The following is a 25,852-nucleotide window of genomic DNA, read 5'->3' on the forward strand; positions in this document are numbered from 1 at the left end:
ACTGTCACAGAAACAATACGGTAACTCCTAAATTGCAACGAAACAAACACAGCGCTCAGCAATCACACACACTCACTCACTGCAACTAAATCGTGGCAAAAGAGGAAGTACTGTGGACTGAGATTTGGCAACTCAGGGTGCACGTGCCCGCTGGGCTGCGGTTACAGACATTATGGGATTGGCTGAATCTGAGCCATGCCTCTGGCGCGGCCGTCTCCCTACCACTTCTGTCGCAGCTGTCAATACTAAAGTAATTTTGAATAGACTTGTGCACCATAGACTCTGTGAACCATATACAGTTTCACCCAAGAGTCTTACAATAACTAAAGACGCAAAATAAAACATACATAGGTTAGTAATAACTATATTCTGAAATGAAAACACAACTAAAAGTCCACTTACATTATGTGATTACAAGTGCTGTTCGGCTGCAACTCGTGAATAAAATAATGAAATATTTGTGGTATTAATGGTGGTGTGGCACATACATCTCATCTGGACAAGACCTATAAAAGAAAAGGTGCCTCTTCTTCTTCCGCCAATAATATGACGATCAAAAATCTTCAAATGTTTCCAGCAGCTGCGTATAATATTTATACATCGGTGGACTATATCTATGGATCAAATTATTTATTTCATTACTTATAACTATGTTTTCTGCTAAGAAAATATCAGCATGCAAATGTGCTTTTAAACTGCCCCCTGAGTTACGAGGCGAAAGTACGCACCTGCAGCCGTTACTTGTACCCAGTATAGTATGCAGCATAGTCGGATAAAATAGCTTTTAGTTTTCCCATGTGAGGAATGTAGTCACATGAGAAACGACGAATGATGGCAGTGGCAGTAGCACATCTATAGCATACAGTTTAACATGCTTGGAGAATAAATCGCTTGTGGGATGTGGACCTCTTATGTCAGAATTACAATTTCTAGACGTTTACTGGGTAGAATAGAATGCAAATCTGTCTCTGTAGACAAGTTCAGCGGTTTATATTTTGGACAGATCACGCATGTTTTGAGTATACTGTGGATCTTACAACTCATATTGCTAAAGTAACAATAGGTGCTAAGCTTTGCTACGAACTTCTTGGTACCATAATGACCCCAAACAAAATGTGTGTGCCAAATCAGGTTGCATTCTGAATCCTTAGGAATACAAACACATCAAGTAGTGGCTTCTGGATGACAGCGATAAAATAACACATCATTATGTATCAAATATCGGTTGGTCAGAGGATGGTCAGTTTTATTTGTAAGTAAAACTCTTACCTTATTCTAGTGAGGTTTAGATTTCTGCAATGTTGACATATTTCTACATAAGTCGATATAATACTGGTGATATAGCTTATCCTGCATAAGAAGTATTCGGTAATCATTCACATTCTCCAAGTCAGAGTTACACTTTTTCAAGCCTTGAGGCAGACGAGACAAAGTGTTGGGAATGATGTTGCCTTTACCCTTAATATATACAATTTCAAAGGAATAGTTTTGCAAAGATAAAGCCCAACTTGATAATCTGGGATGTACCAGCTTACAAGTTAACAGAAATGTGAGAGCTTGGTGGTCAGTATAAATTTTAGTGTGCTTACCATACAAATAATAATTGAATTTCTTAAAGGCCCACACTATAGAGAGTGTTTCAAGTTCTGTGGTAGAGTAGGTGCATTCACATTCACTAAGTGTGTGGCTCACAAAACTAATAATTTTCACATGTTCTTGTTCTCCATTCTTTACAATTTGAAACAAACAACAGCCTAAACTGTAGGATGAGGCGTAACATGTCATACAAAAATCTAAATTAAAATCAAGGTGACCCAAAACGTTTGATTTAATCAGAGCATGCTTAATACTATCAAAGTCTTTCTGACAATGATCAGACCATATCCATATCTGATTCTCTTTGAGTAGGTTCCATAGATGTTTGCTGTTTAATAGTTGGTGTGGTAAAAATAGTCAAAAGAAAGAACAAAGTCAAAGGAAAGATTTCAGTTGCTTTCTAGTCCGTGGACTAGGAAAATTCCTGATTGTGTCTAACTTACTTGGGTCAGGCCTTTTACCTTGAGCATTAATAATATGTCCAAGATGCTTAAGTTCACTGCAAGCAAATTTCGACTTTTAGAGCTTAGCCGTCATGCCAGCTTGTGTGAATTTATATAGAATCTTTTGCAAAGTATCAATGTGTTCAGACCAAGTCTTACTAGCTATGAGCAGTTCATCAATGTAGTGAGTAACTGATTCAACCAATTCATCACCAAGTACAGTATCCAGTTTGGTGATAAACACGCCTGAACTGACGTTCAGACCAGAGGGAAGGACACAAAATTGATAGGTTCGCCCCCTGTATGTAAATGCAGTATACTTTCTAGAATCTGGCGTGATTGGGACTTGCCAGAACGAATTGGTCAGATCTACTGCAGAAAAATACTTAGAATCTAAAAATTTCTGGAGTTGCTACTCTAAATTCTCAGGTTTCACGTGAACAGGTAAAATAATCTCATTAATTGCACGAGCATCCAAAACAACTCTGATATTCCCATTGGTTTCTTTACAATAACTAAAGGGCTGCTGTAAGGTGATGTGGAAGATTCGATAATTTTTACTCTAACACTTGTTTCAACTCGTGCCACACAGCAGGTCGTTGGGATAGTGTCACATTATAGGTTTTGTGGAAGAAAATCTGGTGAGGTTTAACTTCTATTTTATACACATATGTATTGATCACACCTGGTCCTTTGCTAAATACCTGTATAAACTTGGACAAAACATCATAAAGTTCATTATGTTCATCATGTGTGACAACTGCGGTTTCTGATAACTTATTACTAATTAAAGTTTTCAAGTCCTCAAACTCGGCATCAGGCGCATGTGTCTGTGTGTCAACATCATCTGTGTCCTGTATTAACTGAATCTTATACCCTGCACAATATTTATCGTGCTTCAGAATCCTGGTATCGAAGTCAGTTGAAATTTCACTGCCCTTATCTCCAAGTATACATTTACAGTGGGAGAAGTCAATAGTGCTGTCCTTCTTGCACAATATATCTAAAACTAAAATGCAATTAGTGATCAGGTTTTGGACGAAGAGGAATGGCCATTGTACGACTTCATTACCTACCTTGACTGTCACAAACCCTTGAAACTTATTGCCTATGGCAGTTAAAATTTTACAGTCATGGACAGGATACTCTGACACGGTTCAAACTCACACATTTTCTTGTAAAAATCATAGGACAAGACACTAACAGCCACTCCTGTGTCCAGAATAATAGTAGTGGGAATACAATCCACAACACCAATAGTTGAGGTCAAAACTATTTCATTGGATGATGAACGAGATTGTGTGTTCTCTTGTAACAGTTCATCAGACAAGTTTTCGTCATGATAATACCTTATGAGTAATAATGGTTGTTGTATACAACTACCAGGTACATGATCATTGTGCTGTTGCAAAATGGGTGTGTCAAATATTTAAATTGAAGTCGCCCCCCAACTCTTCCACAGCGACGACCTGGGGCACAGTAGTGACTGTTTTTAGTTTGACGTCGTCACATTTGTAGTGGGTGCAGGCACAGACAGAGGTGGAGTATCACTATACTCCATTCACTGAAACAAGAGACGTACTGTAAACACGGCAAGGCGCATGACCACAGCGCTGCCGTCGAGGGGTGTACAAGGCAGGGGCGTCAGAAATTAAAAAATGAAAGTTGTGTTTTTTATAATTTGGCACCTGAACATGATAAAGAGATCCGAGAACTATCTTCCAACACCTTTACTTACATTACATTAAAATTTATTGTCACTCAAAAAGAGAAATATTTAAGCTTTCAAGAAAAGTTGTTTTTTCGCGTTACTCTATATTTATCACGCCATATCTCCTAAACTGTGTGTCACACATCAAAATAATTTTATAATTGCCTTCAGTACTATATGCCGATGACGTCTGCAAATTTTCTGCTCAATAGAGTCAGTAATAGTGAAGCAATGAATTAAAATCTCACGTCTGATATAGAACTGTTACCAAATCATCGTCCGAAATATAGTAAGCGACAAACTTTTTCCCTTTACATTCTTTTGTGGGGCTGTAAGCGAGAAAAGTTTCAGAAAGGTTTGAATTTAATTTTTTAGTTTGTTCTAATGCGATGGGTGGAACCGTTTGTCCTTTATGAGCGATGCATTGTGCGGTTCGCAGGCGCGGCGCTCATTCAGTGTGGCCGCCTCAGTTGCAGGTGTGAGCTCGTTAGTGGGTGTTGTACAGCAGGTATTTCACGATATCTTAAGTTCATCTGTAAAGACGCTTGAAAGACTAGTTGTTGATATTAGAGTAAGTATATGTGTTTGTAGTCACGCTGAGCATTCACTGTTTATGTGCACATCCAATAGCATCACATGGTTTCTTATTTTATATATTCACTTATTTCATTAGCATCACATACGGCTTTCCTCATTATGTCATCCACGGATTCAGCGAGCGAGGTCGACGTATTAGTTCTGAGTCTTAATGTGTATAGAACGGAACTTTTACATGCAGAGCAGTCGATGAGTGACATTGTTTCGAAAACAGCTGCAGCTACAGGTGTGGGACGTTCTTCAGTGCATCGTGTGATAAGTGAGTACAAGGCCACACACTCTTTGAAGTCTCCCAAGAAGACTGCTGCCTTGCCGTCACGACGTTGGAGTGTGTGGTTGTGGGGACTTACTGAACTCAGTTTAACATTATTTTATCATTGTTGTTAAATGTATTTCGTACATTGTTGCCTAGGTTTATCACAGTCTGCTGTGACAGCTCGGCAGCCAGCCGAACGCCGCCAGCTGCAAAGCGTGCGCCAAGGATTTTCCACACCCCTACGTATCACGTGAACACCGAATGCTTTCTCTGGAAACGAGCGTAGTCGCTCACGTGACACTGTTTATGTTTCGTCCCAGTTCTCGGTGAATAGACTGTAGTTACTTCGATAATATTTACATTTGGGTATTGTTTGTTCCAGTCTCCGAACTGTGGCGGTCGTTGCGTTTTCGTGTTTTGGCTCATCTGCGGGTTCGTAAATGCATTCCAGTTCTGAGTTTGTATTAGCGGCGGTGGCAATTGCCACTGTCCTGTGTTATTGTTTTGCTGTGGTGGTGTCGCAGTGTTTTGACACTGGGCAGCCTAGTTGCTGTTACTCCAGCTCCATTGCTGGTTTGGTGGGGATTAATGCTTATTTTTGCTTGTCTTAAAAATTTTCTTACCATTCTGATAACTATTTTTACCATTGTATTTGTTGTTGTTGTTGTGCGGTCTCTGATTTGGGTTGCCGCCAGTAGAATAAGAAGTGTTTAAATACTGTTTGTGCTGTGTTGAGAATGTTGGTTCTGATGTGTATATACATTTGCCATGTGAAGCGGTTGATTCTGTTGGCTAGTGTGTCGACAGCAGCCAGCGCGCTGGAATTGGGTTGTCTACCCTGCGTATTTTGTACAGCGCTGGTGTAAACATTGTAGCAAAAAAGCATATCAATTGAATCGAGCACTGTGAGAAAATGCTCTGCCTCGTTGTTTGGGATGTGCAGAAGTTTTTCTCTGATAACAAGCGGCAGTCTTGCTTTCAATGCGCGGAGGATGTCGCACGTTGCAACCGGCTCGTGAAGCAAATGTCCCATATTTAAATATTTCCCGAAATACCGGCGCATATTGCCGTGGTTAGGATTGAATGGTTCAGGATACACAATATGCCTACGAAGTCGTTCCTGTATAGATTGTGACCAAAATTTAGATGGAAAGGCTCTCTCAAATTGTTCGTATGTAAGGCATGTCAGCTTCATTATACACTCATACAGTTGCGTCGCCTTGGATATAACCGACAACATAAGATATCCTCTTACGGTCACTCCACGTACGAGGAAATGCATTTCTGAAGGCTTTAAGAAAGATGACAGAATGTACGGTTCTTTTTTTGGGTGTAAATGACTGAAATTGTCTATGTTTTATGAAGCTCTCCTCTTCCTTGGCACTATGGTAATGTTTACTTTCAGAATGATTACTGTAGGTTCAACTGGCGAATGGCACGGAAAATGTTGTTGATAATTATCACGACTGCAATGCAGTGTGTCATGTCGAGGTGCGTGCTGTTGTTGTTGTGAGTACGTGGTGTGCGGTGTGTATGCGTCATCAATGCACTTGTATTCATTGTCAAACTGTGTGTTTTGGTTGCTATTACCGTCATTGCACTTTGGTTGTACGTCTGTCAAATTGTTTCGATTGTGCTGCTTGACTGATTACGTGTTTGTTGTTATTTATAAATTCCTCGACAGTGTCGTGGAAAACAGCAAGTAATTTTTCTTGTTAAGCACTCGTCAAAATATTTGTCTTTTTGATCTTTCCAACTGTGAAATTCTCTATTGATGCATGAGAAATAGTTGTCAGTGCGTAGTCTTACTTTACCAGAAAACTGTTTGTCAATTGTGTCAACCTTGTTTTCGACATCGGCAATACGCGTTTACACAGGGTGTTACAAAAAGGTACGGCCAAACTTTCAGGAAACATTCCTCACACACAAATAAAGAAAAGATGTTATGTGGACATGTGTCCGGAAACGCTTAATTTCCATGTTAGAGCTCATTTTAGTTTCGTCAGTATGTACTGTAGTTCCTCCATTCACCGCCATGATTTCATACGGGATACTCTACCTGTGCTGCTAGAACATGTGCCTTTACAAGTACGACACAACATGTGGTTCATGCACTATGGAGCTCCTGCACATTTCAGTCGAAGTGTTCGTACACTTCTCAACAACAGGTTCGGTGACTGATGGATTGGTAGAGGCGAACCAATTCCATGGCCTCCACGCTCTCGTGACCTCAACCCTCTTGACTTCATTTATGGGGGCATTTGAAAGTTCTTGTCTACACAACCCCGGTACCAAATGTAAAGACTCTTCGTGCTCGTCTTGTGGACGGCTGTGATACAATACGCCATTCTCCAGGGGTGCATCAGCGCATCAGGGATTCCATGCGACGGAGGCTGGATGCATGTATCCTCGCTAACGGAGGACATTTTGAACATTTCCTGTAACAAAGTGTTTGAAGTCACGCTGGTACTTTCTGTTGCGGTGTGTTTCGATTCCATGATTAATGTGATTTGAAGAGAAGTAATAAAATGAGCTCTAACATGGAAAGTAAGCGTTTCCAGACGCATGTCCACATAACATATTTTCTTTCTTTGTGTGTGAGGCATGTTTCCTGAAAGTTTGGCCGTACCTTTTTGTAACACCCTGTATATCATCATGCAGTGCCGGATAAGATAAAATTTAAACTTGTATGTGTAATCAGAATAAATGTAAAAATTAATCTCACTGTACGATAATGCCTGAACAAGAAAATTTATGGTCGAAATTAATGGTGGAATCTTGAATACTAATGGCTGCACGCCATATTACGCCGCACAGAACTAAAAAGTCGGCTATATTGTAAACTGATAAAACTCTATTGTTGCACTGTATGAATAATGAAAATAATTTTGGAAACCGCGATGTAGCATAAAATCACTGCTAAGGAAACGGAAAATTGTGATACATCTACCAAGCAAGCTTTGATAATACAAAGCTCTTGGCCAAGATTGCTGATGCAAAGATGCGGTGCCTTGATTAGTAGTGGAATTTATTTGTATGTCGTAAGGCATAGTCCGCGATTGCAACGTAATTTTAGGTGTCGACTTCAATTCCAGTAATTAGTCTTACTTCAATGTATTCCTGTCTCGTCTCTCGTATGCCGTTTGCAGTTAACATGTAAGGAAAGGAAGACAATATAGTACACATAACAGTGCGTCCTGTCGCGGTCGCTGATTTAATTTTTTTTGGGGGGGGGGGGGGTTCTTTGTAACTGGACCGAGAAAATACAATGAAATAAAGTAATTCAATTTAAGTAAATTTATACAAACTCTGTGCATGGCATTTTCGTTAAAGGTCCGATCATGTATTTTTAACCATTTTCTTCTCTGTGTGTTTTTTCTAATATCGGACTGCGTGAAAAGACAGCATCCGCAGACGACAGTGGTTCGAGCTGGACGACTTTTTGCCCAAAAGTACAGAACCTTTTGGCATGCGAAGTCACCCAACAATCTCACAATAACTAAAGACACAGTATGAAACATACATTGTTTAGTAATAACTATATTCTGAAATGAAAACACAATTAAAATTACACTCATTATGTAATTACGAGTGCTGTTTGGTTGCAACTCGTGAATAAAATAATGAAATATTTGTAGTATTAATGGCGGTGTGCCACATACGTCCGATCTGGACAAGACCTAGAAAACAAAATAATATGACGATCAAAAATTTTCAAATCTTTCCAGTGGCTGCATACAATATTTATACATCTGTGGTCTATATCTATGGCTCAAATGATTTATTTCGTTACTTCTAATTACGTTTTCTGCTAAGAATAGCTCAGCATGCAAATGTGCCTTTGAAAACTCCAGATCTCCAGGTATAATAGGGGAAAATTCTTGTATGAGTAGAGCAATTTCTCCAACTGAGGAGATGACGTTGACCCTGGTGAAGCAGCAGAGGAGACGCTACATTCACCTCATCTCGGGAACACTTCTCCGTGATATCACTATGCGGTGTACGTGCACCGTTTCGTTTCTACTGTGGGGGATGTCTGTCGACTTTCGTGGTCGTATCGAGTTCTGAGAAGTGGAAGAAGTCATATTTGATAGGTTTTAAGACCAGTCCATCCTGGCTGTCGTGCCACGCCACATCCCGTCCCGTCAAAACATTCTAAAATGCATTTCAAATGGCGCCATGCACACTGGCCGTCTCTTCACGTTACATAATGGCACCGTCAAATGTTTCTCAGGAAGAAAGTTTTGCCAGCTGACGTCATCCGTCCGTTATTGATCATGTGATGCCCAAGCTCATTTCCTCCCAATTCATGGCCATATACAGATCTCCATATTTCGTTTCGTTGTGGCTTTCATTGTTAATAACAGGTGTTTTTGTTCATTATTTGTTATAAATTGTTTCGCTTCGTTATTTGTTTTATGAAAAAATATAATAAATGGCGAAGGATTAATTGAAGCAGTGAGGTAGCAGTCTGAATTGTGGGACATGAGTGTACCAAATTACTGTCCTCTACTACATTTTTATACATTTTGGAACAGTATTTAATATTTTACAACGAAATGTATTGCAACTTGGCTCGAACTTGAAGTGAAAAAAGTAGTGTGGGTAGAATCAGATTGATTAGTAGTGGAATTTATTTGTACGTCATAAGGCATTAGTAGTGTTTTATAAAAAAATAGTCTGAAACATTCAGAAACTGCAAGTTGTATGTTAAAATATGTGTTTGTGGCAGACTTGTTTATTGTTAAATATGCCTCTGGATTGTATGTGAAACAGTTTTGCAAGTGTCAGTGGTCAGTATTCATGTGGTTTCACTAGCTTACCACAGTACAAATAAGGTACTTAAAAGCCAAATAAAAGACATAAAGAAAAACTATAAATCCTGAAGGGGAAGGTATTGAGGGTAATATGACAATCGCATAATACTTTGTCCTGGTCCACCACTAAACTTAACCCCAAACAAACCAAATTTCCATGGGATTCGATGGCAGCACGTAACACTGTGTTCGTTTTAGTAATTCTGAGTGCAGTTTGACGTAATAAATAAAAAAATTTATGCCTCGACTTTCTGAAATGTAAAATGAAGATTCCTCTTTCCCGAGCTCCTTGTATTGCGTGCGGAATTTCCCATCTGTATGTCACTTTATGACATTTATCGGGCCCACACTCTTTCTTGGGCACTTCTGCCTTTGATCTAACATAAGAGCACAGCTGTAACCCTTTGAGTCCAATATGTTCTAACATAACCACAAATGGCGGAACGAAGAAGCGGTACGAAAGAGCAGAGAAGGCTATGAAAAAAAGATGGGCAATTTTGCTTGGAATCGGACTGTGACGCGCAACGCGCACCGCTTCCAACAGCTGCATATAAGCCCAGCTCCTGCTAGCCTTGACCGCACAAGATCGGCCCGAGTCTGCAACGGGATTAGTGCTCCGCTGTACAGATCTGTATCAAGTGGTTTCTTGGACTTGGTGTATAGCAAGAACTGTGTTGATTTCATATAGCCCCTTTGCTAGCGACATTAGATGTAGTAAAAGTTAAATATTGTCAATTTGTTTTTCTGGAAATAAAACTACTAACGTTGTTTGTTTGAAGTTGTTGAATAGTGTTTCGAGAACGCTGCATCCCAGAGGCACCCTATTAGCGACGAGACGGTAAGACACCACAACTGGCGACGAGTTTTGTAAGTGAACTATGTGCCTACTGGACACGGATTTCTGTTTCTTGTGTATATTGTGCCGACGCCTAATTCTCTCTTGTCTTTACTTGCAAGGGCGCTCGCTTTGCTTTGCCCGTTCCTTGTCGTTTTTGCTAATCACTGTTTTCAGGTGGGCATTGCAGAACATTTATTTGATTTTGTCATTGTTGTTGCTGTTGTGGTCTTGAGTCCAGAGACTAGTCTGATGCAGCTTTCAATGCTAATCTATCCTGTGCAAGCTTCTCCATATCCAAGTAAGTACTGCAACCTACATTCTTCTGAATCTGCTAAGTGTATTCATCTCTTGGTCTCCCTTTACCATTTTTACCCTCCACACTTCCCTCCAATGCCAAATTGGTAATCTCTTGCTGCCTCAGGAAATGTCCTACCAACTGATCCCTTCTTCTAGTCAAGTCGTGCCAGAAATTCTTCTTCTCCCCAATTCTAATCAGTACTTCCTCATTAGTTACGTGATGTACCCATCTAATCTTCAGAATTCTTCTGTATCATCACATTTCGAAAGCTTCCGTTTTCTTCTTGTCTAAATTACTTATCGTCCATGTTTCACTTCCATACACGGCTACACTCCTTACAAATACTTCCAGAAACGACTTCTTGCTACTTAAATCTATACTCAATGTTAGCAAATTTCTCTTCTTCAGAAACGTTTTCCTTGCCATTGCCAGTCTATATTTTATATACGCTCAACTTCAACAATAATGTCGTGTGACTAGGGCCTCCCATCGGGTAGACAATTTACCGGGTGCAAGTCTTTCGATTTGACGCCAGTTCGGCGACTTGCGCGTCAATGAGGATGAAATGATGATGATTAGGACAAAACAAAACCCAGTCCCTGAGCAGAGAAAATCTCTGACCCAGCCAGGAATCGAACCTGGGCCCTTAGGAGTGACATTCTGTCGTGCTGACCGCTCAACTACTGGGAGTGGACACTTCAACAATCATCAGTTTCTATGCTCCCCAAATAGCAAAACTCATCTACTACTTTAAGTGTCTCTTTTCGTAATCTAACTCCCTCAGCATCACCCGATTTAATTCTTCTACATGGCAATATCCTCATTTTGCTTTTGTTGATCTTCATTTTATATCCTCCTTTCAAGACACTGTCCATTCCATTCAACTGGTCTTCCACATCATCTGCTGTCTCTAACAGAATTACAATGTCATCGGCAAACCTCAAAGTTTGTATTTCTTCTCCATGGGTTTTAATTCCTACTTCAAATTTTTCTTGTTTTTCCTTTACTGCTTGCTCAATATACAGATTGAATAACATCGGCGATAGGCTACAACCCTGTCTCACTCTCTTCCCAACCACTGCTTCCCTTTCATGCCCCTCGACTCTTATAACTGCCACCTGGTTTCTGTACAAATTGTAAATAGCCTTTCGCTCCCTGTGTTTAACCCCTGCCACCTTCAGAATTTGAAAGAGAGTATTCCAGTCAACATTATCAAAAGCTTTCTCTAGGTCTACAAATGCTAGAAACGTTGGTTTGCCTTTCCTTAATCTATTTCTAAGATAAGTCATAGTGTCAGTATTGCCTCTCATGTTCCAACATTTCTATGGAATCCAAACTGATCTTCCAGAAGGTCGGCCTCTACCTGTTTTTCCATTTGTCTGTAAAGAATTCGCTTTAGTATTTTGCAGTGTAGCGATGCAAGGGGTACCAAATTTGTCATAAAAGTCCGTAAATTACTCAACTGATGGTATTTATCATTACAGATATTTCGTTCATTCCAAGCAAGTATCAATTCGTGACGTCATCATCCAGACACTAGTTGACAGTATTCTGTATCTGTTTTAGTAGACCAATAGTTTCTTTCATGGGATTAAATTTTATTGGCTATGAAACACAAGTTCTTGAAGTTTATTAGAACAAGAAATGTTTAATTAGTAATCGCATGCCATAATTTATCTGTTTAATATAAAGGTGTTTTGATACTTTTAGGCATGTAAAAAGTGTTCATTTATGTGCAGCTTTTACTCTTAGACGAGTTACCACTTAGAGTGCTAAAAGTACTTGTATACAGTTCCCTCACCTATGCAGTGTATTTCATTTTGTGATTTTGAGCCGAATAGAGACAAGTCCAATTTCATTTAGACTTCACGTGAGATAGACACACCACATTATTACAAAAAGTCGTTTGACCCATCAGGGAAAATTGAAACCTGTGCACTTGATTTGAAACACGTTACATGCTAACATGTGATTGAGCTTTTCATTAAACTCCATATAATAATTGCAAACATGCTTGGACTTAATGCACGAAGTTTGAAATTACTCTTTGAGACAAATACTTATTTTTGATAAGAACGAACCGGAAATTTCTTCATAATATCGAGTTTCTGTTTGAATTAGGACACATCACTTTGTTGATCACGTTGCTTAGCAACACTGTAATGCAAATCAATTCATTTATTAGAAGTCCCATTACACATACAAACTGTTACACGAAATTTACTGATCAAATGAGAATATAAGAGTGTTCTTTTCCAGAAATGCCAATAAACCAGCGGTTTCAAAAGTTAAATTACCAACTGTTATGTAACATCATTGATATTGCATTTCACTGACGAACACTGTTTTTATTGGTAAATGAACACTAATTGCAAGTAGATTTTGAATGCTCATGAACACTGCCAAGCAGCAGTTCACATCACAACCAGTAGTAAATGACAATATGACTGAATGGTCATTACTTCATTAAAACAGAGCAATTCTAGGACAAACTGTACCAGGTGGAATTATTAAAATCTTGTGTAAGTGTAATAGGGTTTATCTAAACACTTCTATCATACATCATTATCTCACACTAACTGGACAGATTATTAGTCAGAAGCGAATTTACCCACAACAGATTGTCCTACACCACTACTAAATTTCTATCGTGACTCTTCACAAGAGATCTCAACAAGCTGGGCTCAAGAAACAAGGAAAAAAGAGACATCGGTATACTGCCGCCCAACGTGGGGCCTGAAAACGATATACTAACAACTTCAGTCCCAAGGCACGAACTTTGATGCATTGGAAAGGATAATTACTCACAGCTAACGTGAGATATTCGCAGGTATGAGTAGGAAAAACATAGTATAAAAGAACAGTTCTACTGTTGGTGAAAGTACATTTTGATTTTATCATAAACAATCCTCTTTAAACTGAGTACAGCTGTTCATATACACTCCTGGAAATTGAAATAAGAACACCGTGAATTCATTGTCCCAGGAAGGGGAAACTTTATTGACACATTCCTGGGGTCAGATACATCACATGATCACACTGACAGAACCACAGGCACATAGACACAGGCAACAGAGCATGCACAATGTCGGCACTAGTACAGTGTATATCCACCTTTCACAGCAATGCAGGCTGCTATTCTCCCATGGAGACGATCGTAGAGATGCTGGATGTAGTCCTGTGGAACGGCTTGCCATGCCATTTCCACCTGGCGCCTCAGTTGGATCAGCGTTCGTGCTGGACGTGCAGACCGCGTGAGACGACGCTTCATCCAGTCCCAAACATGCTCAATGGGGGACAGATCCGGAGATCTTGCTGGCCAGGGTAGTTGACTTACACCTTCTAGAGCACGTTGGGTGGCACGGGATACATGCGGACGTGCATTGTCCTGTTGGAACAGCAAGTTCCCTTGCCGGTCTAGGAATGGTAGAACGATGGGTTCGATGACGGTTTGGATGTACCGTGCACTATTCAGTGTCCCCTCGACGATCTTCAGTGGTGTACGGCCAGTGTAGGAGATCACTCCCTACACCATGATGCCGGGTGTTGGCCCTGTGTGCCTCGGTCGTATGCAGTCCTGATTGTGGCGCTCACCTGCACGGCGCCAAACACGCATACGACCATCATTGGCACCAAGGCAGAAGCGATTCTCATTGCTGAAGACGACACGTCTCCATTCGTCCCTCCATTCACGCCTGTCGCGACACCACTGGAGGCGGGCTGCACGATGTTGGGTCGTGAGCGGAAGACGGCCTAACGGTGTGCGGGACCGTAGCCCAGCTTCATGGAGACAGTTGCGAATGGTCCTCGCCGATACCCCAGGAGCAACAGTGTCCCTAATTTGCTGGGAAGTGGCGGTGCGGTCCCCTACGGCACTGCGTAGGATCCTACGGTCTTGGCGTGCATCCGTGCGTCGCTGCGGTCCGGTCCCAGGTCGACGGGCACGTGCACCTTCCGCCGACCACTGGCGACAACATCGATGTACTGTGGAGACCTCACGCCCCATGTGTTGAGCAATTCGGCGGTACGTCCACCTGGCCTCCCGCATGCCCACTATACGCCCTCGCTCAAAGTCCGTCAACTGCACATACGGTTCACGTCCACGCTGTCGCGGCATGCTACCAGTGTTAAAGACTGCGATGGAGCTCCGTATGCCACGGCAAACTGGCTGACACTGACGGCGGCGGTGCACAAATGATGCGCAGCTAGCGCCATTCGACGGCCAACACCGCGGTTCCTGGTGTGTCCGCTGTGCCGTGCGTGTGATCATTGCTTGTACAGCCCTCTCGCAGTGTCCGGAGCAAGTATGGTGGGTCTGACACACCAGTGTCAATGTGTTCTTTTTTCCATTTCCAGGAGTGTATGTTGTGGACAAATAATTTGTGTGTTTTGTCATTATTGATATTTGAACTGTGTATAAAGATATTAAGAAAAATGTACACATGAACAAGGAGAGCATGTGATAATGCAACCCAGAGTTTGAAAGTGATAGGTGAGGGAAGGGAAAGTCAATATAATCCTCATGATGATGTAACTAAGGAACCAAGTATGGACCAACAATCACATAATTTCAGTGTGGAAAATCTTGGTGAAGGAGTGCCAAATGTAATAAATGTAGGACAGCGATCACATAATTTAAGTGATAGTAATATCATTGATGTGGAGGTGACAGTAGAAAACAAACGCGAGTACAAGTAGAAATAGTAATATACAGGAGTCTATCAATATCATTAGCTACAAAGGAAAGTGTAACTCTTACATCAAATGTTTCAGAGGTTAAAGATGACATTACTATAAAATTCATGGTGAGAATGCAACATCAGTTAACTGAGAATAAGCGACGTTTAGATGATGAGTTTCATACCAAATTTGATTCCCAAACTGAAAAATTCAACACTCTAACAGGTTTACCCCCAGAAAATATGGATTCATCAAATGAAAAATTTTACATGTCACTTGAAAATCGAGTCGTTTCACTTAAAGATGGTAATAGACAATTAAATGAGAAATTTGATAACTTAAAAGTAGAGTGGGATGAACGATTAAGTACTAAATTTAGTGAATGAGAAGTAAAAGTTTCCATGGATATGACTAACCTACACACCGAATTTATGGGATAGAAAATAAATGTGAAACTATTTCAAAGGGGCATAGTGATTTGTCAGATAAAATCTGTAACTGTGAAAGTAGTTACTTGAAAACTAATGTGTAAATTGAGGATCTGTCCAAAAAGATGCCAGAATTAGAAATAGACAATTGCAATGGCATAGACAAATATTTAAAGGACCAAACTAAGAAATTAGATGATGATTTTTCTGAGTGGATAGAAGTTAGAAATAAAGAAATCGAAGACAAAGTCGATACCACTCTCGAGTTGAAACAAGCTGATGTAGTTAAGGAAATGAGAACTTATCAGTTACCTAAGTGGCAACGTGAAACAAATTCTAAACCGTCAGAATCAGAAAAAATATCTTCACGAAATGTATTGACTAAAGACAACCATTCTGAAGTCAGGCTTAGGAATAATAAACCTTGTAGTGAAGTAAATTGTAACTTGTGAGAATACACCTGATAAATTTTGTAACTGTCATGGAAATGAAAATGACACTTTTGCCCAAAGAGGGCACCTGTCGTTTTTAAATGTTGAGAGAAGCATATTCAAAGCAGTTTCCTACTTTTCCGACTGAAAAAAATAACAACCATCCAAAAATTGTCATCAACAATTTTAAGCCTATTTTTCCTTGCAGTTGGTCTGAACATGATAGACTTCAATTTATTGTGTCCAAGATCACAGGTAAAGCAGTACTGTGGGCTGCAGAAGCGAGTGAGAATTCGATCGATATGAACTATAAGACGCCAGAGTGAGGAATAATAATCAAATGTCTATGTGTCAATGTAATAATAATAATAATAATAATAATAATAATAATAATAATAATAATAATAATACAAATAATAATAATAATAATAATATAATATAATAATAATAATACAAATTATAGATATAATATTACTGGAACATACTAACACAAAATCACACATTTGCTATACATGGATGATCTAAAACTTCTGGCAGCAACAAATCAACAAACTCAACCAACTACTGAAGATAATAGAAGTATTCAGCAATGACATAAATATGGCTTTTTGATCAGACATATGTAAGAAAAATAGCATAGTCAAGGGAAAACACACTAAACAAGAAGATTACATATTGGATAACCACAGCGACTGCATAGAAGCGATGGAAAAAACAGATGCCTATAAATATCTAGGATACAGACAAAAAATAGGAATAGATAGTACAAATATTAAAGAAGAACTAAAAGAAAAATATAAACAAAGACTAACAAAAATACTGAAAACAGAATTGACAGCAAGAAACAAGACAAAAGCTATAAATACTTATGCTATACCAATATTGACCTACTCATTTGGAGTAGTGAAATGGAGTAACACAGACCTAGAAGCACTCAATACACTTACACAATCACAATGCCACAAATATAGAATACATCACATTCATTCAGCAACAGAAAGATTCACATTAAGCAGAAAGGAAGGAGGAAGGGGATTTGTCGACATAAAAAACCTACATTATGGACAGGTAGACAATTTAAGAAAATTATTTCTAGAACGAGCAGAAACCAGCAAAATACACAAAGCAATCACTCATATAAATACATCGGCTACACCACTGCAATCTCATAACCACTTTTACTATCCTTTAGATCACATAACATCAACAGATACGAAGAAAGTAAATTGGAAAAAGAAAACACTACATGGCAAGCACCCGTATCATCTAACACAGCCACACATCGATCAGGACGCATCCAACACATGGCTAAGAAAAGGCAATATATACAGTGAGACGGAAGGACTCATGATTGCAATACAGGATCAAACAATAAACACCAGATATTACAGCAAGCATATTATTAAAGATCCCAACACCACAACAGATAAATGCAGACTTTGCAAACAACAAATAGAAACAGTAGATCACATCAAAAGCGGATGTGCATTACTAGCAAATACAGAATACACCAGAAGACATGACAATGTAGCAAAAATAATACATAAACAACTTGCCATACAACATAAACTAATACAACAACACGTTACCACATAGAAGTATGCACCACAAAATGTACTGGAGAATGATGAATACAAATTATACTGGAACAGAACCATTATTACAGATAAAACAACACCACATAACAAACCTGACATCATATTCACCAATAAAAAGAAGATATTAACACAATCGAAATATCCATACCCAATACAACAAATATACAGAAGATAACAGGAGAAAAAATTGAAAAATACATTCAACTGGCTGAGAAAGTGAAGGAGATGTGGCATCAGGATAAAGTTGACATTATACCAATTATACTATCAACTACAGGAGTCATACCACACAATATCCACCAGTACATCAACCCAATACAGCTACAACCAAGCATATATATACAACTACAGAAATCTGTAATTATTGATACATGTTCAATTACCCGAAAGTTCCTAAATGCAATGTAACATATACCATACAGTTAAAAGGAAGTCACGCCTGATCAAGGTCCGCATCACTTTCCATTTTTAACCAGACCTAACGTCTGAGAAAAAAATCGTAATAATAATAATAATAATAATGATAACGACAACCAAGAATGAAATACTAAACCTATACTACACTAAGGAGGACAACTGACATCTTATAGCTATAGTAAAGCTAATAATAATAATCAATATAAACGTAACATATATTATACTTAAGAAACCTATGTAAATAATAATAATCAGATGAATCAGATTATTACAGGAAAACCAAATCATAAACGCAGATATAATGATTCGAATAATCAGTATGGTAATTCATACAGATGTGATATATACCCAGAAGACAAACTTATAAAACCTTGGAAAGACCCTTTGACACCTGAATTTCGATGGATAGATACAAATGTAACTCACCAAGCACAACAACTATATGACCGATACCACTCGGTAACAGAACAATAAAGTCACAAAGGAAACAACTACCAAATTCCGACCATCGAATATGACATCTACCAAAAGATTAAACTAGAACCAGTCAACGAAAGCCTTCCTAGGATGACTGGAGAGGATGAGGAGAGAGCCATCATTTGACAGTGAATGTACTGCAGTATAATGATGATTTGGACCTAAGGGAGGAACTTATTGAAGAAACACCTTACATTTCGAATAAGTGTGGATGAATTTTGCAGGCAGTAGTTCAAGCAGTAATAAATGGTATTGATGTTGAAATTTTGATCGATACTGGACCAATCATAAGCGTAGTGACGCAGGATTGTCTTAAATAAATTAGTCGAGGAGCAAAAGTGCTTACATTTCCTGTTACTGGATGTACTGTATCTGGAGCATTTAGTGCGAAAGCACAAAAGGTCTCAAAGCAGGCACAAGTCAACATTGTGATGCGGGGGGCTTCAATAGAAAATACCTTCTTAATTGTTTCAAGAATGACAGTACCATGTGCTTGGGGTCCAGATTTTTTGTGTCATGCTGGAGCAGAAACATGTACCTTGGACTCTGAAGGTGACGTTTTGATAGCCTCTATGATAAAGGGCAAAATAGTCCCAGATCAGTATTGCATGTAGTTAATGGTTATCTACATTGGTATTGATTGTAATTTAGTTGAAGATATTTTCTATACTGAATATACTGGAAAAGAAATAAGTCATGTTTCATTTCAGGAAGAAAATCTCCGAACCCGAATACCTATCTGCATGTCAACTAGAAGATTTGTGTTGCTTGGTAAATAATTATCTGTCAGTATTTAGCAAACTTCCCAGAACAATCGAAGGTTTTGAATACGGCACTAAGACATAGCACACGAATCTTTTTGTCGCATTTCCTACTCTGTTCCTTGGTCAAAGAGAGAGGCTGTCAAGAAAGAAATTAACAAAATGTTAGAGTGAAGAATTATAGAGCCCTCTCATTCTGAATATTGTAATCCTCTTTTGGCGGTGCTCAAAGCGAATGGCGAAGTCATTAGTTCTCCGAGCAGTCTTAGGCACTGCAGTCATGGTCTGTGCGGCTGGTCCCGGCAGAGGTTCGAGTCTTCCCTCGGGCATGGGTGTATGTGTTTGTTAAGTAGTGTGTATGCTTAGCGACTGATGACCTTAGCAGTTAAGTCCCATAAGATTTCACACACATTTGAACATTAGTTCTAGACGCCAGAGAGATAAACAAGATAATTATACCAGTACAGACAAGACCTAAGAGTTTGGATGAGTTAATTCAGAAATTCTGTGGTGCCCGCTTCCTGAGATCCCTTGATATGAGAAGTTCGTACTGGCAAACGAAAATCTCCGCTGAATCTCGAAAGTATACTGCTTTTATTTTTCTGGGCAGAAGTTACCAATTCACTATTATGCCACTTGGATTAAATATTAGTGGAGGTGTATTTATATCGGCACTAGACATTGTACTTGGACGAGATTTGCTCGATAGAGTTACCTTGTATGTGGACAACCTATTGATCGCTACCAAAACATGGGAGGAGCGTCTCGATCTGCTTGAAGAAGTACTTACGAAATTCTTAGAGTATGGAGAAACAGTAAATTTAATGAAATCGAGATTCACCAGAAGTCAACTGAAGTTCCTGGGATATATAATTACGCTGGACGGTATTATGCCGAATCCTAAGAAAATGAGTGCTATCAAAGAGTGTCCCTATCGTAAATGTAAAAAGGAATTAAAATCTTTCATTGGATTAGCCTCATTTTTCCCCCGATTTCTGCCTAATCAATTAATCAGCCAAGAATGTTTATTACATTTATTACGAAAGAACATCATGTGTAAATGGACCTCTGAGTGTAGTCAAGCAATTGACAAAATCAGAGGCGCTTTAGTTAACACTCAGTTGTTACATCATCCAAAACTTGAATAGTATTTTTACATTGCCACTGATGCTTCCGAAACAGGCCTAGGCGCTACGCTTTTCCAAATGGATGATCCACAAGATATGAATACCATTAAGATTATAGGATTTGCAAGCAGAACAGGCCCTAAATGTGAAAGGGCATACTGTACCACAGAGTTAGAGGTACTAGCTGTGGTTTGGGAGCTTAAAAGTTTAGATATTTTGTCTACGGAAGAAGAATAACCATATTTTGTGACCATAAAGCTTTGTCTTATATTTTAACGGGAAGAGTGTTTCATTCAAGGTTAACCAGATGGGCCTTGTTACTTCAAGAATATAACATTCAGTGCAATATATAAAAGGGAAAGACAACATTGTAGCTGATGCTCTATCTCGTTTGCCTAGAAGACTGGATAGTGAAGAATTTGAGGAACAGACTTTAGATTTCAAAGTAATGAATCTGTCTATTGCGTTTTGTGAGAAATTTCAAAGTTGTGTCACAATATGTCGCAGTTGCAAGAACAAGATCCTTATTGGAAACCTATTCGAGATTTAATCAGCCAAGGAGCTATGAATCATTCTGGTAGTCTATATACTTTACAATCTAATATATTATTTCGAAGAAAAACTCATTCCGAAGCATGGAAAGTATGCATTCCAAAGGAACATCTGGAATCTTTACTGTGGAATACACTGAGAGGCACCCACATGCCTTGCTCATACTGTGGCATCAAGCAGTCAGGCCTGCAAGATGAGTGGTCTGCCAAGCGAGTGGATTCATTCTTATCTGTCGAGTAACATGAACTCTAGTACTCACAATAAAGTTACAAATTATCCTCCTGTATGAATAATGCGCAACGGAAACGCACATCTGACTATCAGTAATTTACAGAACTCTGACTGTTCACTACGCACTGCAATACCACATTTTCTTTTTTTATTTAACGGCTTTTATCAACACGTGGCCATCGCACTGAATATGAGTGGCGCACACATTATAAATTCTGGATATCATGACAACATACAATTCGAAGGAAAAGGACACCAATCTTTTTCTTTTCACTATCTTATTTATTCCGATAAATTCTATAACCTAAACACACAAATTCTATAACCTACAACAATAACACATGAGAAATTCCGTCCAGTGGGCATGGCTTTACATTGGTGATTTTCTATCTTATGGTCTCGTAATTATTCAACGCTACAGTGCACTTTCTGGATAGGATGGTGGATCTTTTTGCTATATCTCACACTTCGACTCTCACAACCATCACCACGAAACTTTCCTCTAGACCGAGCGGTACAAAAGGAACACGCATAGCCCATTACCTCTGCAACTAACTAGCTACTCTCCCATGCAAACCACACATACCCAAATTACATGACATACACCACACTACAACATGGAATACAACACAATAAATAGTCACAACACGATTACTTTCAGTTTTCCCACTTCAATTAGTATTTATCCCAGTTTCACACGCCACTGCCCCACTTCGTAATTCTTCTTTCCTACTATGAACTCTGGAGATATATGCACGTCTTCCTGTGTAATGCAAGCCAAGTGGCATTGCTGGATAGACGGCTGACTCACCTTGCTTCTCTCTCAGAGTATTATAGTTTGAATCAAGCGTCACACGGAAACATAACACGCAAAGTAATATTAAGAATGTATTCATCACACACGTGAGTCCTCAACTGATACCATGGACGAGTACTTCTCTTTATCCTTTGTCTCATACACAGATTGAGACTCACACAGTACTCACCACGTGGAAGTACTCGTCTCTAATTTCAAGTCCTGCACACGCCATTCCTTAAATATTTCAACTTATAGTACACACGCTAGTAATTCAGCTTAACTTAACCACACGGAAGTATTTCAACTTATTGGTACACGTGGTTTCATTGTGACCGTTGGTCACTTCCGAAGATTACTACGATAACATTAATATTACCTACCTGACATTTAATTCTCCCCACAAAAGTTCCTGAAATAGAGACATTGTTATTTCAAACTACTCTTAAATATTCCACATGCATACCATGTCTCCACTCTTTTGTCTTTACGGAGCACACCTAAGACAGGTCTTAACAGCACAAGATCCAGCGGCAGAGTGCTAAAACATGGCCGTTCTTCAGGTTCTCTCGCACCTCTGCCGAAGTGGGGGAGCACCTTGCTACCGTATTGGTCAGCCACATTTCAGGCGCTCAGACCTCAGGTAAATTTCATCTCTTTGGTCCCACCAAAGGTGGCCAAAGGATCGTCTCAAAGCTGATCATATATTCACATTCACTATCTGTGGTTAGCAGACGACCATACATTCATTCATATCACAGATCTCACCAAACTGGATGTAGGGATTTATTTTGTGGGAGTGCACATGTGATCAATTAAATAAATAAATTGTCATTCTTTCCCACACTGGTATCTGGCTTCGCTGTATTAATTGAAATTGAGTTATTTTACAAAAAAAAAAATGTGTTGTTCTGACAAAAATAATGAAGTATGTTGCACCTATTTTCAATGTCGGGCGTTATTGTACCATTTCAACATATCTGAAGTGGGGACACTTTGGATCTTTAAAATACAAAGCCAAGTTAGCCCAACATTGCTACCATCCAAATTTAGAATGCTTGGCTAGTAACATTCTATAGAAATGTAAGATTTGCCAGAAAACTAAACCTATCAACTATTACCAAAAAATTGAATTACATCCAGTCATCTGACACCAGCCTTTGACAGTAATATCTTGTGATGTGTGTGGACATTGCCCTACTACTAGTGGAAGATTTAAGTATATTCTGGCATTCTTAGATTTTTTTTCGAAGTATGTGAAATTTTATCCTTTGAGGATTCTACACGTGCATCATACGTTAAGGATGTTTGTCAATGATTTCATAACAGAGATTGGAAAACTTAAGATGATATTGACAGACAATGCTGCCTATTACACCAGCAGAATCTGGAGAGAGACTATGAAGGAATACAACATTAAAGATATACATATATCACGTTTTATCCCTGTGGGAATCCAATCACAAGATTGTTCCACGAATTAATATATTCCTGCATACATATACAACACACCAACGTTACAAGTGGATCAAGTGGTTATCAGAGTTTGAAAAGATTTATAACGACTAGCCTCATACTTCTACAGGATATTCGCCCAACCAAGTGATACATGGTAAGGATGATTCTCAAGATGGGCTAAAGGGATGGCTACAAATTAAAGGAGACAATCTCACTAAAGAGGTCATCTAGAAGAAATTTTACTGAAACCAACAACATCAAGCTCAATCACAAAAGGCAAAATTCGATAAGAATGTGAATAAGGTAATAACTTATGCTGTTGGAACATAAATATTGTTGAGAAATCAGCCAAAGGCCTCACTAAAGAAGAAGTTAAATAAGAAATGGGAGAATTTATATACTGGACCACACAGAACGATACAAATTCCCCATGAAGGAAGTTGTATACTTGCTGACTGTGATTCTGATGTGATAAAAGGTTTATTCCACGACGCAGAGATAAAGAAATATTATCAATGAGGAGATATGTACCATTTATGAAGAGTAACTGAAGAAAAAGAGAATGAGAAGAGTATTTACTAACAGGACACCGATACTAAACTTGAGTCACAGAATGAGCTACAAGATGTATTATTTTGTTCATTATTTTATATATAGTTAAGTAGAGTATTTTATTCAATTATTATTAAATATAATGTATGTATTACGGCAAAAACACTGGATAATATAATTTGAGAAGATTAAAATGAAAAAGTTCACAGAAAAGATAATTTCTGGAAAGAGTAAGAAGCAGTTAATAGATTGAAGAACAAGAGAAAGCTAGATTAGCTGTTTTCAAGGTGATTGGTTAAGTTTAAAAGAATGCTACCCTAGATGCATAAGTATTTTACATTTATGAATTGTTGAAGACATTTTATATGTATTAATAGTAGAAAGTATATTTCATGTACATGTAATTGGCATGATCAAAGCTAAAGGAAATATGATAAAGTAATGGAAAGGAAGCTAATGTAACGGTCTAATTGACCGTTAATCTGCAAAACACAATAAGAAGAAGACCATGTGTCAAAGATAATGCAAGCATGATAAACCCATAACCATTATGGTAAGGAGAATGAGTACAAATCTCATGAAGGTACAGTGGTAAGAAGATGGAAAGACTATTGTCTAATATAAACTGAGGACAATTGTGTGATGGAATAAACTTCAATATTGGATAACGATGTATATGATGCAAAATGCACCAAAACAAGCACAGGTGAACAATACTCACAGTATTTATGATGAAGACGCAAATCTGAACAATGATGGGAAAATGCACAAGCTAATCTGTAACATGCTTTGTACAACAGTAAACCAGCACTTGATGGCTGACGAATGAAACCTTTTAAAGATAGCAGTATATCGTGATACACAAATCGACAAGAGTATTGCCAGCCTGCAGTAAGCAACTTCAAGCCATAAAACAGACAACAAATGCTGTAATCCAAATTTCAAAGAAATAATCTTTATTAAACAAACTATGAAACACATTCGCCGAATAACAGGAAGAATTGAGCCGTCCAGAATTACACATTCACTTCGTTTTTCTGTTGACAAAACAATATCAGGCAAAGAAACAACCTTGCTCCAGAGAGAATCGCAAGACACATGGTGGAGAAGCAGAGATGATATTACCAGCTGAAGCTGACACTGTACACGGCTCATTTGAAAAGCAAGAAAGAAGAAGATGACCGAGCCGACTATAGTTGTGTGTATGGCTCGATGGAGGTCGCAGTCCTACCTATTTTCCATCGGAACTGGCTGCAATCCCTGCCTTGGGCAGCCAGTTGAAAGGGCTTCTCACCAAATAGTGAAGTGTTGTGTGTGTGTTGTGTAGTGAGTGTGAAGTGCATCGTGTCAAAAACTGAAATTCGAACAAACTCATTGATGCTTGGAGATTCATTTAAATGGGCAATTTCTGTTAGGCCCCCATTTACAATTACTCATATAAAATTTGATGTAAAATGTATGTTACAACTTGTGGTATGAATCTTGGGCTGGCTGAACTAAGGTACAACAGCACAGTACACAACCCTAGCAGGCTCCAGTGAATCCTGCAACATCTTCGATCTTATTGCGACATTACAGATAGGGGAACAGTGTAGAGATGTAAGGGGTACCAAATTTGTCATAAAAGTCCGTAAATTACTCAACTGATAGTATTTTTCAGTACAGGTATATCATTCATTCCAAGCAAGTATCAATTTGTGACATCATCGTCCAGACTCTAGTTGACAATAATCTGAATCCGTTTTAGCAGAGTAATTGTTTCTTTCACAGAATTAAATTTTATTGATT

This window comes from Schistocerca cancellata, chromosome 1 (assembly GCF_023864275.1).
Source record: "Schistocerca cancellata isolate TAMUIC-IGC-003103 chromosome 1, iqSchCanc2.1, whole genome shotgun sequence".
Classification (NCBI taxonomy): domain Eukaryota; kingdom Metazoa; phylum Arthropoda; class Insecta; order Orthoptera; family Acrididae; genus Schistocerca; species Schistocerca cancellata.